Raw genomic sequence first — 11,132 nt, 5'->3', positions numbered from 1 at the left:
TAGTATTTTTTGAGAAATGAGTGGTTGAAAAAGAAGGAAAAATTTTCGATTTACGTGTAATATTATTTTATGGAAAATTGTGTGGTTAAAAATAAAAGAGAGGAAAATGAAATATAATGTAATTGAATTTAATGGAGGCCAAACGGGGGCTTAATATTGTTGAAATAATAAATTTTAGTGTCATTTTCCATGTACATTAATGCAATCAATAATTAAGGTAATTACACTTGCAATATTAAATGTAATTAAACTATTCTTGGTAAGACATTCTTAACACAAGAATCGGTAGGGGTGGGCGTGGGTTGGGTTGGATCGATTTTTTGCACAACCCTAACCCAACCCAACCCAACCCAATTATATATTTAAACCCAACCCAACCCACCAAGTTTCGGTTGGTTTGGGTTGGGTTGGTCGGTTTCTTTATCAAACAAGATTTATTTAACTATGTTGGTCGAATTTTGCTTTAACAAACAAGAACATATTTTTTTTTCTCCGAATGTTGCTTTACTAAACAAGAACTAACTCCGTCAATTTACCTGAATCCAGCTTCAGATTATTTTCTAGCTTTCCTCTATATTCAACCTATCATGTACTCCAAACAAGAAAACCAAATAATCAGGGCTCACATTTGGGTTTCTTGCCACTGATTGGCCTCCTTGTGTATTGATATTATACTTCTTAAAACTAATCCCATCAGATAAAGGGGCAAAAAAGGTCAGAAGAAAAATTAATTCATTATCCCTTAGTAAAAACAAAAAAGCAGTCTTGAACAGTAACCAACAAACGGTCACAGCCACATTCACCATAAGTCTATACATATACAACACATGCAAAAACCAACAAGATATTTTAAATAAAATAAAATAAAAAAACTAGAGTTTTACAGAGCACAAGTGTACCTACGATTGGAAGGGGGGAATTTGGAAGAGCCGTCGCTGTCGTTTATTGAATGGAGGACGGCGCTGTTGATTTGAGCAACTGAATCGATTGAATTTTCTGTACTGTGTAGACTCGCTGTCTTTGGGCTTTGTAATGGATTGAACTTGTCGAAGAATAGGGTTTTCTTTTTAAGGGAAATGGAAATGGGAGGGAGAAGTGAGAAGAAAAATGCTATTGACTTAACTTACCTACAGCAGAGGACAGCATGTAAGAAAGAGGACAACTATTGATTTAACTTACCTATAGAAGAGCCTGAGAAATCTAATATGCTTTTTTCAGTTTTCAAGATTTTTTTATATTATTAATTTACTATGGGTCGGGTTGGGGCGGGTAACCCGACCCGACTCGACCCACCCCGACAGAAAAATGCAATTAATGACTCGAACCCAACCCATTTCATTGAAAAAACCGACCCAAATCGCTCGGGTTAGGTCAGGTCAATCGGTTCGAGCGGTTTGGGTCGATTTTTGCCCACCACTAAGAATCAGGGTAATTATCACTCCAAAGCCATCCAATATGAAAGTTCTAATTAGCCGATTTATTTATTTAGCCCTAACGTGCCAGAATAAGCAATTCATAAGCAACAAGTCACTTTTAATTATTTATAGGTGATTAGTCTATCAAGTTTAATTACCCTATAGTTTGAATGCTACTATCAATAAATAAAGCAGTAAAGAACACCAACGATGATCATCGAGAAATCTCAATTGAGTAAAAACTTTGTACACTTAATTCACTATAAATCGAAGCAAACTGACAATAAGGTTCAGACCCGCCTACCCCGTAGAACTTTTGACCTCAATTCATGCAGTCTTCCTTGATCGTATTGGAGGTGTGCTCCGTCAAAACATATCTCGACTCCTGGTTTATACCTTAGCCATCCTGGAGTGCATGCTCCTGACACTAGATCCCAATTCGTGGTATCTCACATTAGTCCTCATGAATTTGTGCCTATGCAACAGCTCTCGATCCTGAGTATTGATTTATCTCCGGTGGATTAAATGAAAAATTCGTCGTTCTTCCAATAGAACCTCGTTTCGAAAATGGGGAAACTTCTAGTACTCTTTCCAAAACTCCAGTAACTCTAAAAGCTAATTGGTGAAGGTGGGTTTTGGTGTTTAATTAATGATCTTCTATGGTTGGGTGTGAGTGATTATAGCTCGATCACCAAATCTAAGTTTGAATGAATCTATTTTGAAAATTTCAAGTGGATAAATAAGTAAACAAATAATATAGTAGTTGAATCTTGAAATCAATGAAAGTGATTTGGATATTCAAATGAATGATCTCTATGGGATTGTGGAGGTCGACCCATCACTCAAACGCTAGGCTAGCGACAAGCAAGTAGTTTTCAATATTTTCATCATAACTTTTTTTATCGTTGTTCGATTAAGGTGATTCAAAAGGCATTGGAAGCTAACGCAAAGGACTATATTTGCTATAGAATAGAATTCTCCAAATTCAAATGTTTTCTATATAAAAAATGCATTGAAATTTGCGAATAAGAATTTAGATTATAACTTGTATGGTTCTTTGACCCCATTTAGACTTTCAATTGCATTTCCTTGATCATATATGATCTTCTTGGACATCTTGAACTCTTTCAAGACTTATACCATCAATCCTTAACTATTTTGACTTTGATTATAACTCAAAAAACTCCTAATACTTTTCAACTAGAACTTGATTTTGACTTAGGAATTGGACTCCACACAATACAAATACAAATGAATAAATCTCATGGAAGATGATTATTATTTTTTTTTTTTTGGTTTTGAATTTATTTTTCTAACCATATTAAATAATGGAATGGTTTATATTTATGATAACGAAGCATATTAAATAGGGCATAGTAAGAAACTAATATATTAACTACACTCTCAAATAAGAAACATGACTGTAATTTTGGATAAACGAAAAAGGAAAATGTAACTATTTTTATGGGACGTGGGGAGTATGTATTAGAAAAAAATGTAAATAAAATTTATTATTCCACTATATTAAACATATTTTTATTATCCATGTGGAAATGAAAGCAATCATATCTTTATAAAATAGAGGGAGTAATATTGTTCTTATTTATACTATTTATTTTCAAAAATGCATTAAGTGATATTTGACTTCGAAATGCTATTAAAAATCCAACTAACTCACCATAACATCTCTTTATTTACAGGTAATAATTAAATGCACCAAACACAAATTATAATGCCAACTACAATTTATTAGCCCAATAAATTGTTGTGCCCCAATAATTCAATCATAGCTCTGACAACGAGACCAATAAATAAAGTATAAAAGATATTACGGATATGTTTGGTTCGATACGAATAGAGGGCTAAAATTATATTGAGAGAATCGTTTCTAAATTCAATTGTATCAAGAATCCGAAAAATCATCACACGTTAAACGAACTTATGTACATTGCATTCATAAATGGAATAAAATTATTTTTAAAATCATTTTTTAATATGTAAAATTAGATATTTGTAGTCCCCTACAAATATTTATTGCCGTAGAACTACCCCCAACAATCCCATTAACTTCTATTGAAAAAATAGCAAAATAAATAATTCAAGATTTGTGGAAGTTTTGCAGTGCAAGAAGTTTGACTGTTATAATTATTTTACTGAGAAAAGGGCTAAAAACAGTGGGTTGTGGGTGTGATGAGTGAGACGTCTCACTCGACAAAAGGTAGCATTTTTATTCTCTCTTTGGTTCTTGGAAAAGGGAATGAAATGAGAAAACACTGCTAATAGATATTGCAATTATTATTGAAAAGATTTGACCTATAATCTACTTTTTTAACTTTTTAATGACTTTTCTTTTGAAGCATTTTTTTGCTCATTTTGGTCAAAACTTATGGTTTGAAATTGAAACAAGGGTACCTATGATGCTAGGTTGATGATGATGGAGTCATAGGTCCACCCCCACTCCGGCTTGCTTCGAATATGTAATGTACCCTAAAAGGAGGGAACTTTGGCTCCTACCACTACTCAAGTAATCATAAAATTCTAGTCCATGGAATTCAATTATACCCCCGTTTGAGTCTCATTATTTGTATATTATAATGCGATGAATAATATTTTTTTTTAAAATGAGTGGTTGAAAAGCTTTTGATTTACGTGTAATATTATTTTATTGAAAATTGTATGGTTAAAAGTATGAGAGAGAAAAACTTAATTTAATGTAATGAGAAATAATGAGGCTCTTTGGCTATTATGTTTGACTATTTATAAAAATCTTTCTTCTAAATTTAGTGCTTGTTTGGTAGAAATTTAGATAATTAATTTTTTGACCGTTAGAGATAAAGTGAATCCTACATGTGAGAGAAGAATTCAAAATTAACGATTAAAATAGTGAAATAACGATTAAAAAATTAATTTTAATTGATTTAAAATCTGTACCAAACAAACCGTTAAACTGCATAACTCTTGACAAATTTTATCCCTTCACCTGTCCATATATAAGATATTTTAAGAAGTGAATACCATTTTTAGTAGCAAGGTCCGTAAAAACCAAAATATCAGAGTAAAAAAAAATTTAATCTGTGAAATGAATGTGATTACTTTTGGTAAGTTAAGTTTTTCAGAGTTTTAATTATCTTGCTAATATTATACAAGTTTGTATTTGTTAGGGGTTCCATTTTTTGTTAAAATTATAAGTCGTTAGAAGTGAATGGTGAATAAATGAATATTACTTGTAAATTCTACAAAATGTGTCGTTAAAATTAATGCTCAACTTTGAAATTGATTTTTTTTTTTTTAAAAGAAAAAGAAAGAAAGAATAAGAAGAATCAAACCCAAACAAAATATTAATTATATAGTTGTCTTCTCACAAAGTCCAATAAATGTGTGTTTATTTAAAAACCACTCAACCAGAGAGTGCAAAAACTTGAATAACAGATCTAGAAGAACTTTTCTAGTAAATGACCATAAATAATTGGTATTTACAACTCCATTTAGTTATATTAATATGTAATTAGACAATTGAACTGGTATAAAGTAGTTCTTTATATTTAACACTTAATTTTACTATTTTTAAAAAAATATTTATTACTTTTCTTTATCTTTTAATTTAACTTACTTTTCTCTAGATTATTATATTATTTTTCAAACATTGAAAATTAAAATACTTTAAATGCATTTAATTATAAAGAGTGAACTTGACTATCCAAAACTCACTCTCTAAATTAAAATATTAATTTAAACAGTTTATAAAAACATAATTTTAAGTGTTAACTCTTTAAAATAAAGAACATTTCATATTTGATGAATTTCTTAAAGATGCTCAGATGCCGCTTGAGTTGGTCCGCGAGTTTTCAAAATAATAGAAATGAAATTCTATATTGCCAACAATGTAATATTTTGATAAGATAATTCAACATAATATTAAAACGGACAAGTGTTAAAGTTTCACATGTATTGGCATCTTAAAGAACACGAACAAATAATTACGTTTTTTGAGAGAGAGTTTTGAAGATGAAATAGAATGAATTGTGCAAGTCTTAATTAAATATTGTTATAATATAAAATAATCCGTGGTAAAGTAAATTAACAAAAATGTAGGATAGGGAAAAAACCAATTCATGTTATTGCCAGAAATCAATGTTTGGTATTTACAACTCCATTTAGTTATATTAATATGTAATTAGACAATTGAACTGGTATAAAGTACTTCGACAGGTTCTTTATATTTAACACTTAATTTTACTATTTTTAAAAAAATATTTATTACTTTTCTTTATCTTTTAATTTAACTTACTTTTCTCTAGATTATTATATTATTTTTCAAACATTGAAAATTAAAATACTTTAAATGCATTTAATTATAAAGAGTGAACTTGACTATCCAAAACTCACTCTCTAAATTAAAATATTAATTTAAACAGTATATAAAAACATAATTTTAAGTGTTGACTCTTTAAAATAAAGAACATTTCATGTTTAATGAATTTCTTAAAGATGCTCAAATGCCGCTTGAGTTGGTCCGTGAGTTTTCAAAATAATAGAAATGAAATTCTATATTGCCAACAATGTAATATTTTGATAAAATAATTCAATATAATATTAAAACGGACAAGTGTTAAAGTTTCACATGTATTGGCATCTTAAAGAACACGAATAAATAATTACGTTTTTTGAGTGAGTCAAGAGTTTTGAAGACGAAATAGAATGAATTGTCCAAGTTTTAATTAAAATTTGTTGTAATATAAAATAATCCGTGGTAAAGTAAATTAACAAAAAATGTAGGATAGGGAAAAAACCAATTCATGTTATTGCCAGAAATCAATGGCTTCGACATGGCTGCCTACACGAGAAGTCTAGTTTAAATAGGCCTGATTATTTAATTGGAATCGAACCTTCCGAATCAAAATCGAACATTTCGGTCCAATTCTAAAAAAGGTAAATGAAAAATCAGAAACGAGAACAGACCAAAATCGGGTTAATTCTGGTTCTTGAACTAGAACCATAGGTATTTGAAGGGAACTTATTTTTAATATAATTTTTTTTAACAGTTTATAGGTTGGAAAACTAGTAATTTGTCTAAAACTTTAGACTCTAACCCTAGAAAAATCAAAACTGACTACTACTTCTATTTGCCTCTCATCTCATATCAATTTTTTGCATTTCAAAGATTAGCGCATGTTAATCTTTATATTTTGGGCTTTATATGAATCAAAAGTTTAAGTTAGGATTGTGGTGTATGTTGATAAATCAAAGTGTTAAACGTTGGCACGTCGGGTTTTTATTTTCTAGCATATTTACAAATTTCAGTTATTATTTTTTATTTTTTCATAATACTTGGGCATTGAACTTGATATGTTCATAGCTTGGATTGTAGTGTATCTATTTTATCATCTCGAGTTTGTGGATTTCTTTTGAAATATAATTTTTTCTTTTATATTCAAACAGAGGGCGAATTCAATTTATGGACTATAATTTCTTGATATTGTATAGTTATGTATCTAATTAATAATTTTTTTTATGTCAATTCTTTTTAAGAATAGAAAATTTTTTAAATAGGCCTGATTATTTAATTGGAATCGAACCTTCCGAATCAAAATCGAACATTTCGGTCCAATTCTAAAAAAGGTAAATGAAAAATCAGAAACGAGAACAGACCAAAATCGGGTTAATTCTGGTTCTTGAACTAGAACCATAGGTATTTGAAGGGAACTTATTTTTAATATAATTTTTTTTAACAGTTTATAGGTTGGAAAACTAGTAATTTGTCTAAAACTTTAGACTCTAACCCTAGAAAAATCAAAACTGACTACTACTTCTATTTGCCTCTCATCTCATATCAATTTTTTGCATTTCAAAGATTAGCACATGTTAATCTTTATATTTTGGGCTTTATATGAATCAAAAGTTTAAGTTAGGATTGTGGTGTATGTTGATAAATCAAAGTGTTAAACGTTGGCACGTCGGGTTTTTATTTTCTAGCATATTTACAAATTTCAGTTATTATTTTTTATTTTTTCATAATACTTGGGCATTGAACTTGATATGTTCATAGCTTGGATTGTAGTGTATCTATTTTATCATCTCGAGTTTGTGGATTTCTTTTGAAATATAATTTTTTCTTTTATATTCAAACAGAGAGCGAATTCAATTTATGGACTATAATTTCTTGATATTGTATAGTTATGTATCTAATTAATAATTTTTTTTATGTCAATTCTTTTTAAGAATAGAAAATTTTCAGTATTCTCCATTATTAAATTATAAGTTCTAACACGCCTTACTTATGAATAAATAAGATTTATTAATAAAAAATCATTTATTCTCAAATTATAATTTAATTTTTGATGTTTTAATTTTTTTCTCTTCTCCTGATCTTTAGTTTTTCACTATTTTGACTCAGGTAGTGGATTCCTTAACTTTCTGAAGATTTCTTGACCGAATTTTCTCCCTTACACAAATATTGTCGGTAGCTACGTATACAAATCGAAATGGTCTATTTATAAATGTTTGTTAAATGTATATAAAAAAGGTTATGGTAGAATTGATGGTCCAGTTTAGTTCTAATAATTATAAGGAATCGAATGGTTACATTTACAAGACATTCGAAGTACTTGAAATATCTTGATCGATCCACTTGACGTCCAAGTCTAGCTTTAAGAATATCAGAACTATTTGAAGGATGTTCGAGGAGGAGAGCAAAGTAGGTTTGAGAGGAAGAGAAAACAATGAGGTCGCTCAAAGAGGACAGAAAAATGATGAGCTGAATCATTTACTATACTCCAAACCAATAGAAGTTTGCATGAGGTCATGAAACACAATAGTCATGTATTAACTCAGCGGGAACGAGTGTATTTAACACTTTGTTCAAAGTATATAGCATAAGAACGACAAAATTGATAATAACATGTCACATGCAACTCACTAAGACGTCATTTTTTGAGTTCCGTGGACCACGAGACTTTAACTTCAAGTTTCGAAAGCAATTAGCAAGTTAACCACGCAACATACCACTATGTCTCATCTCTTTATCTAAAAAAATTTACAATTTCATTAAACGAGATAATATCAACTATTGTTAATCGAATAGAATAATTTTAAAGTAGTAAATTAATTTGATCGTTGAAGTGAAATATAATACTCCATCCATCTCCAACGGCCAACAGAATAATCATATGTTTTATAGATTTCTCAAGATCATTATACAAGATGTTGGCAAGAATTCTAACGATTGCACTCGTCAACAAATAAAAGTCTGTCTTCTTCATAAATTAGAATGTTAGAAATTAGACTCAAATGAAACCAATTACAAAATTCACAAACCAAATCGATATAATTAAAACTTAAGATGACTAAAATTTGAGAGCTCTTAAAGTTCGAGTCGATGTTTGCAATGTCCTCGGTAGGAAAGGCCCCCTTTTTCAAGCCGAAACTAATTTCTGTTCCCAGTTTTGTCGTTTTGGTCAGAACACAACAAGCCCTCCTTTGATGGTTACACCAAAACCTAAATCCTTTTTATCCCCTTTATCGAGGTTTTCTGGTTCTGTCACTTTTACGGAGAGAAGAAAGAAGAGATGGAGAAATCTGACTGTGTCTTCGTCACAAACGAGGGTACGAGAAAGGCAAAGAAGAGACTGATGGTGGGGAGATATGATATGAGTGTATTTTTCTTTTCTTTTCATCACAAACGAGATGGTAAGGGTTTTTGGGGGCAAGAATTACTATGATGAATCTTTGATTCTTTTCTTGTTAATTTTCCCCAAGAATGAACCATCCAATCTGATTATTACCTTCTTCAGAAACCACCCCTATTCATTATTTACGTCTCTTCAACTTTCTCTCTCTTATTTACTGTGGTGGCCTCATCTTTCATTTTAAATAGTGCTCAACTGCCCTCCTTCTTATCCCTCATACTTGGTGCTAATAATCCATCCCTTTCCTCTGCACATGCCCCTCTTTTGTGTGGGCGTGAGTAATTTCAATGGTAATTTGGTGTGTTCTTGATTAGGTCATGGCGGTTTATCAAAGGGTTTCCTACAGAATTTATTGGCATTCTGTCCACCTCCATTCCTATTAAGAAAGGATTAAGAAATTTTAATCTGATATCATATATGGAGGTGGGCATACTGCCAACTGAGTTCTGTTGAATTCTTTTTGTAAAACCCTTGTGACACACACTCTCTTGTTTTCAACTGTACACAGACCAAGGTAACGACCCCCTTGCCATAAATTTGTGCAAATTTTTTAAACCTTTTTGCCATGCATGTTAATCTATTTCAGATGCTCCATTTTTGTATGTGTTAACTTTCTTGGCGTTAAAGTGTTCCTCGAATTAAACATATGGTGCCTGTTTGTATATGTTTTTGGTTTCGTTTGGATCTGTGTTTTGCAGCAAATCTTGGGGCAAAAAGCTTCAGAATCAGATGAATAGAAAGTAAAGAATGGAATAAAATTTCTGCCAGGTACTGGAACCCTACTTTTGCGGATTTTGTGTGTGAATCAATTATTCTTTTCCTAGGAAAATTTTATCTGACTAGCTAGTTTAATTTTAAGATTTTGTCTCTTACAAGTTCTTGATCACCTGCTTCGCAGCTCAACGGTCAAGATCATGAAAAGGAGAAATGGAGCTTTCTCCTTTGATTTTCAACCAAGAATAAAAGTTAGCTGGAAAGTTTACCCTAGTAACAATCGTTTTATTGCCTTTTCAGTTTGAATGTTCAAATCCAGATATCTTTCTTCTTGTTCAAAAAACACACACAAAACACACAGTTTGTAGGGCAAGAATTATTAGGGCAGTGGCCATCTGAGAAACCCTTCATATATTGTAGGCTCATGATTGAAGTCTGACATTGCCATTAAATTATGGTGTAGCCCATCAGGCATCCGCTCCCATTAATTTTTTTCCCCCAAAGAAATTTACTGACAGTAAATCATCAAAAATCTAACAACCTATTCGCATTAAGTACCATCCTTTATTAGGTGTTGACGCCATTTTACGGTAAAATGAATAGATACGTGAATTTTTATTTTTATTTTTGGTAACATTGTTGAATGGATAAAGTGAATAAAGCTTTAATCTTTTATTTTTTTTAATTCTGTGGTAAACACAGACAATTATTAATATCTTTTCTTTTTTGTTCTAGTAAAATAAAAATTGTCATTATTGTTCAAAGTTGTAAATGAATCTGGAATAATAGTTTTTTACCATTTGTGTAGAATTTGTGAATCATTACTTCCTAGAAGTTAACAGGCCACCGAGTCAAATCATGAAATGTGCAAAAATTCTTTCAACCACTGAAAAAAGTGGTTATAATTAATTTATTACTGTGGTCAGCATTGGTACAAATGATGTTTACCCCCACTTATCAAACCTGATTATGCTTAAGCAAATCAAGATGTACCCTTAAAAATAAACTTGGCCCTACCTCCTTTTTGTCAACAAAGAGTGTGGATTCAATCTTGAAAATTTTATCATCTTCTATGCTTAAGAATTAATATAATATAATATAATGTTTGTCACTTTTTGAAGTTTTAGATAGATGAAAGTGGTTCGACTTTTCACATATTTAACACGCTGAATTATGTTGTTTGGATACATTGGATTATTTTATTAATGATAAGCAATGGAGATTTTTTTCTTGAGCCTAAAAGTGAAACTTCTATTAACTTAAATCATACAAAAATGGAGAATACAATTCTCATATAAAAACTTCTTGTATGTTCAAG

General features: G+C 30.6%; 1 long non-coding RNA gene across 1 annotated transcript; it reads left to right on the top strand.

Annotated features, from left to right (window-relative positions):
• The first annotated feature begins 8,773 nt into the window (after positions 1-8,773).
• LOC111379157 lies at positions 8,774-10,497 on the top strand. Its single transcript, XR_002700007.1, has 2 exons — positions 8,774-9,868; positions 9,999-10,497. It is a non-coding gene; the product is annotated as an uncharacterized LOC111379157 (long non-coding RNA).
• Positions 10,498-11,132: the final 635 nt, after the last annotated feature.

This window comes from Olea europaea, unplaced genomic scaffold, assembly GCF_002742605.1.
Source record: "Olea europaea var. sylvestris unplaced genomic scaffold, O_europaea_v1 scaffold1937, whole genome shotgun sequence".
NCBI classification, from domain to species: domain Eukaryota; kingdom Viridiplantae; phylum Streptophyta; class Magnoliopsida; order Lamiales; family Oleaceae; genus Olea; species Olea europaea.
This window is presented reverse-complemented; position numbering and strand designations above follow the sequence as displayed.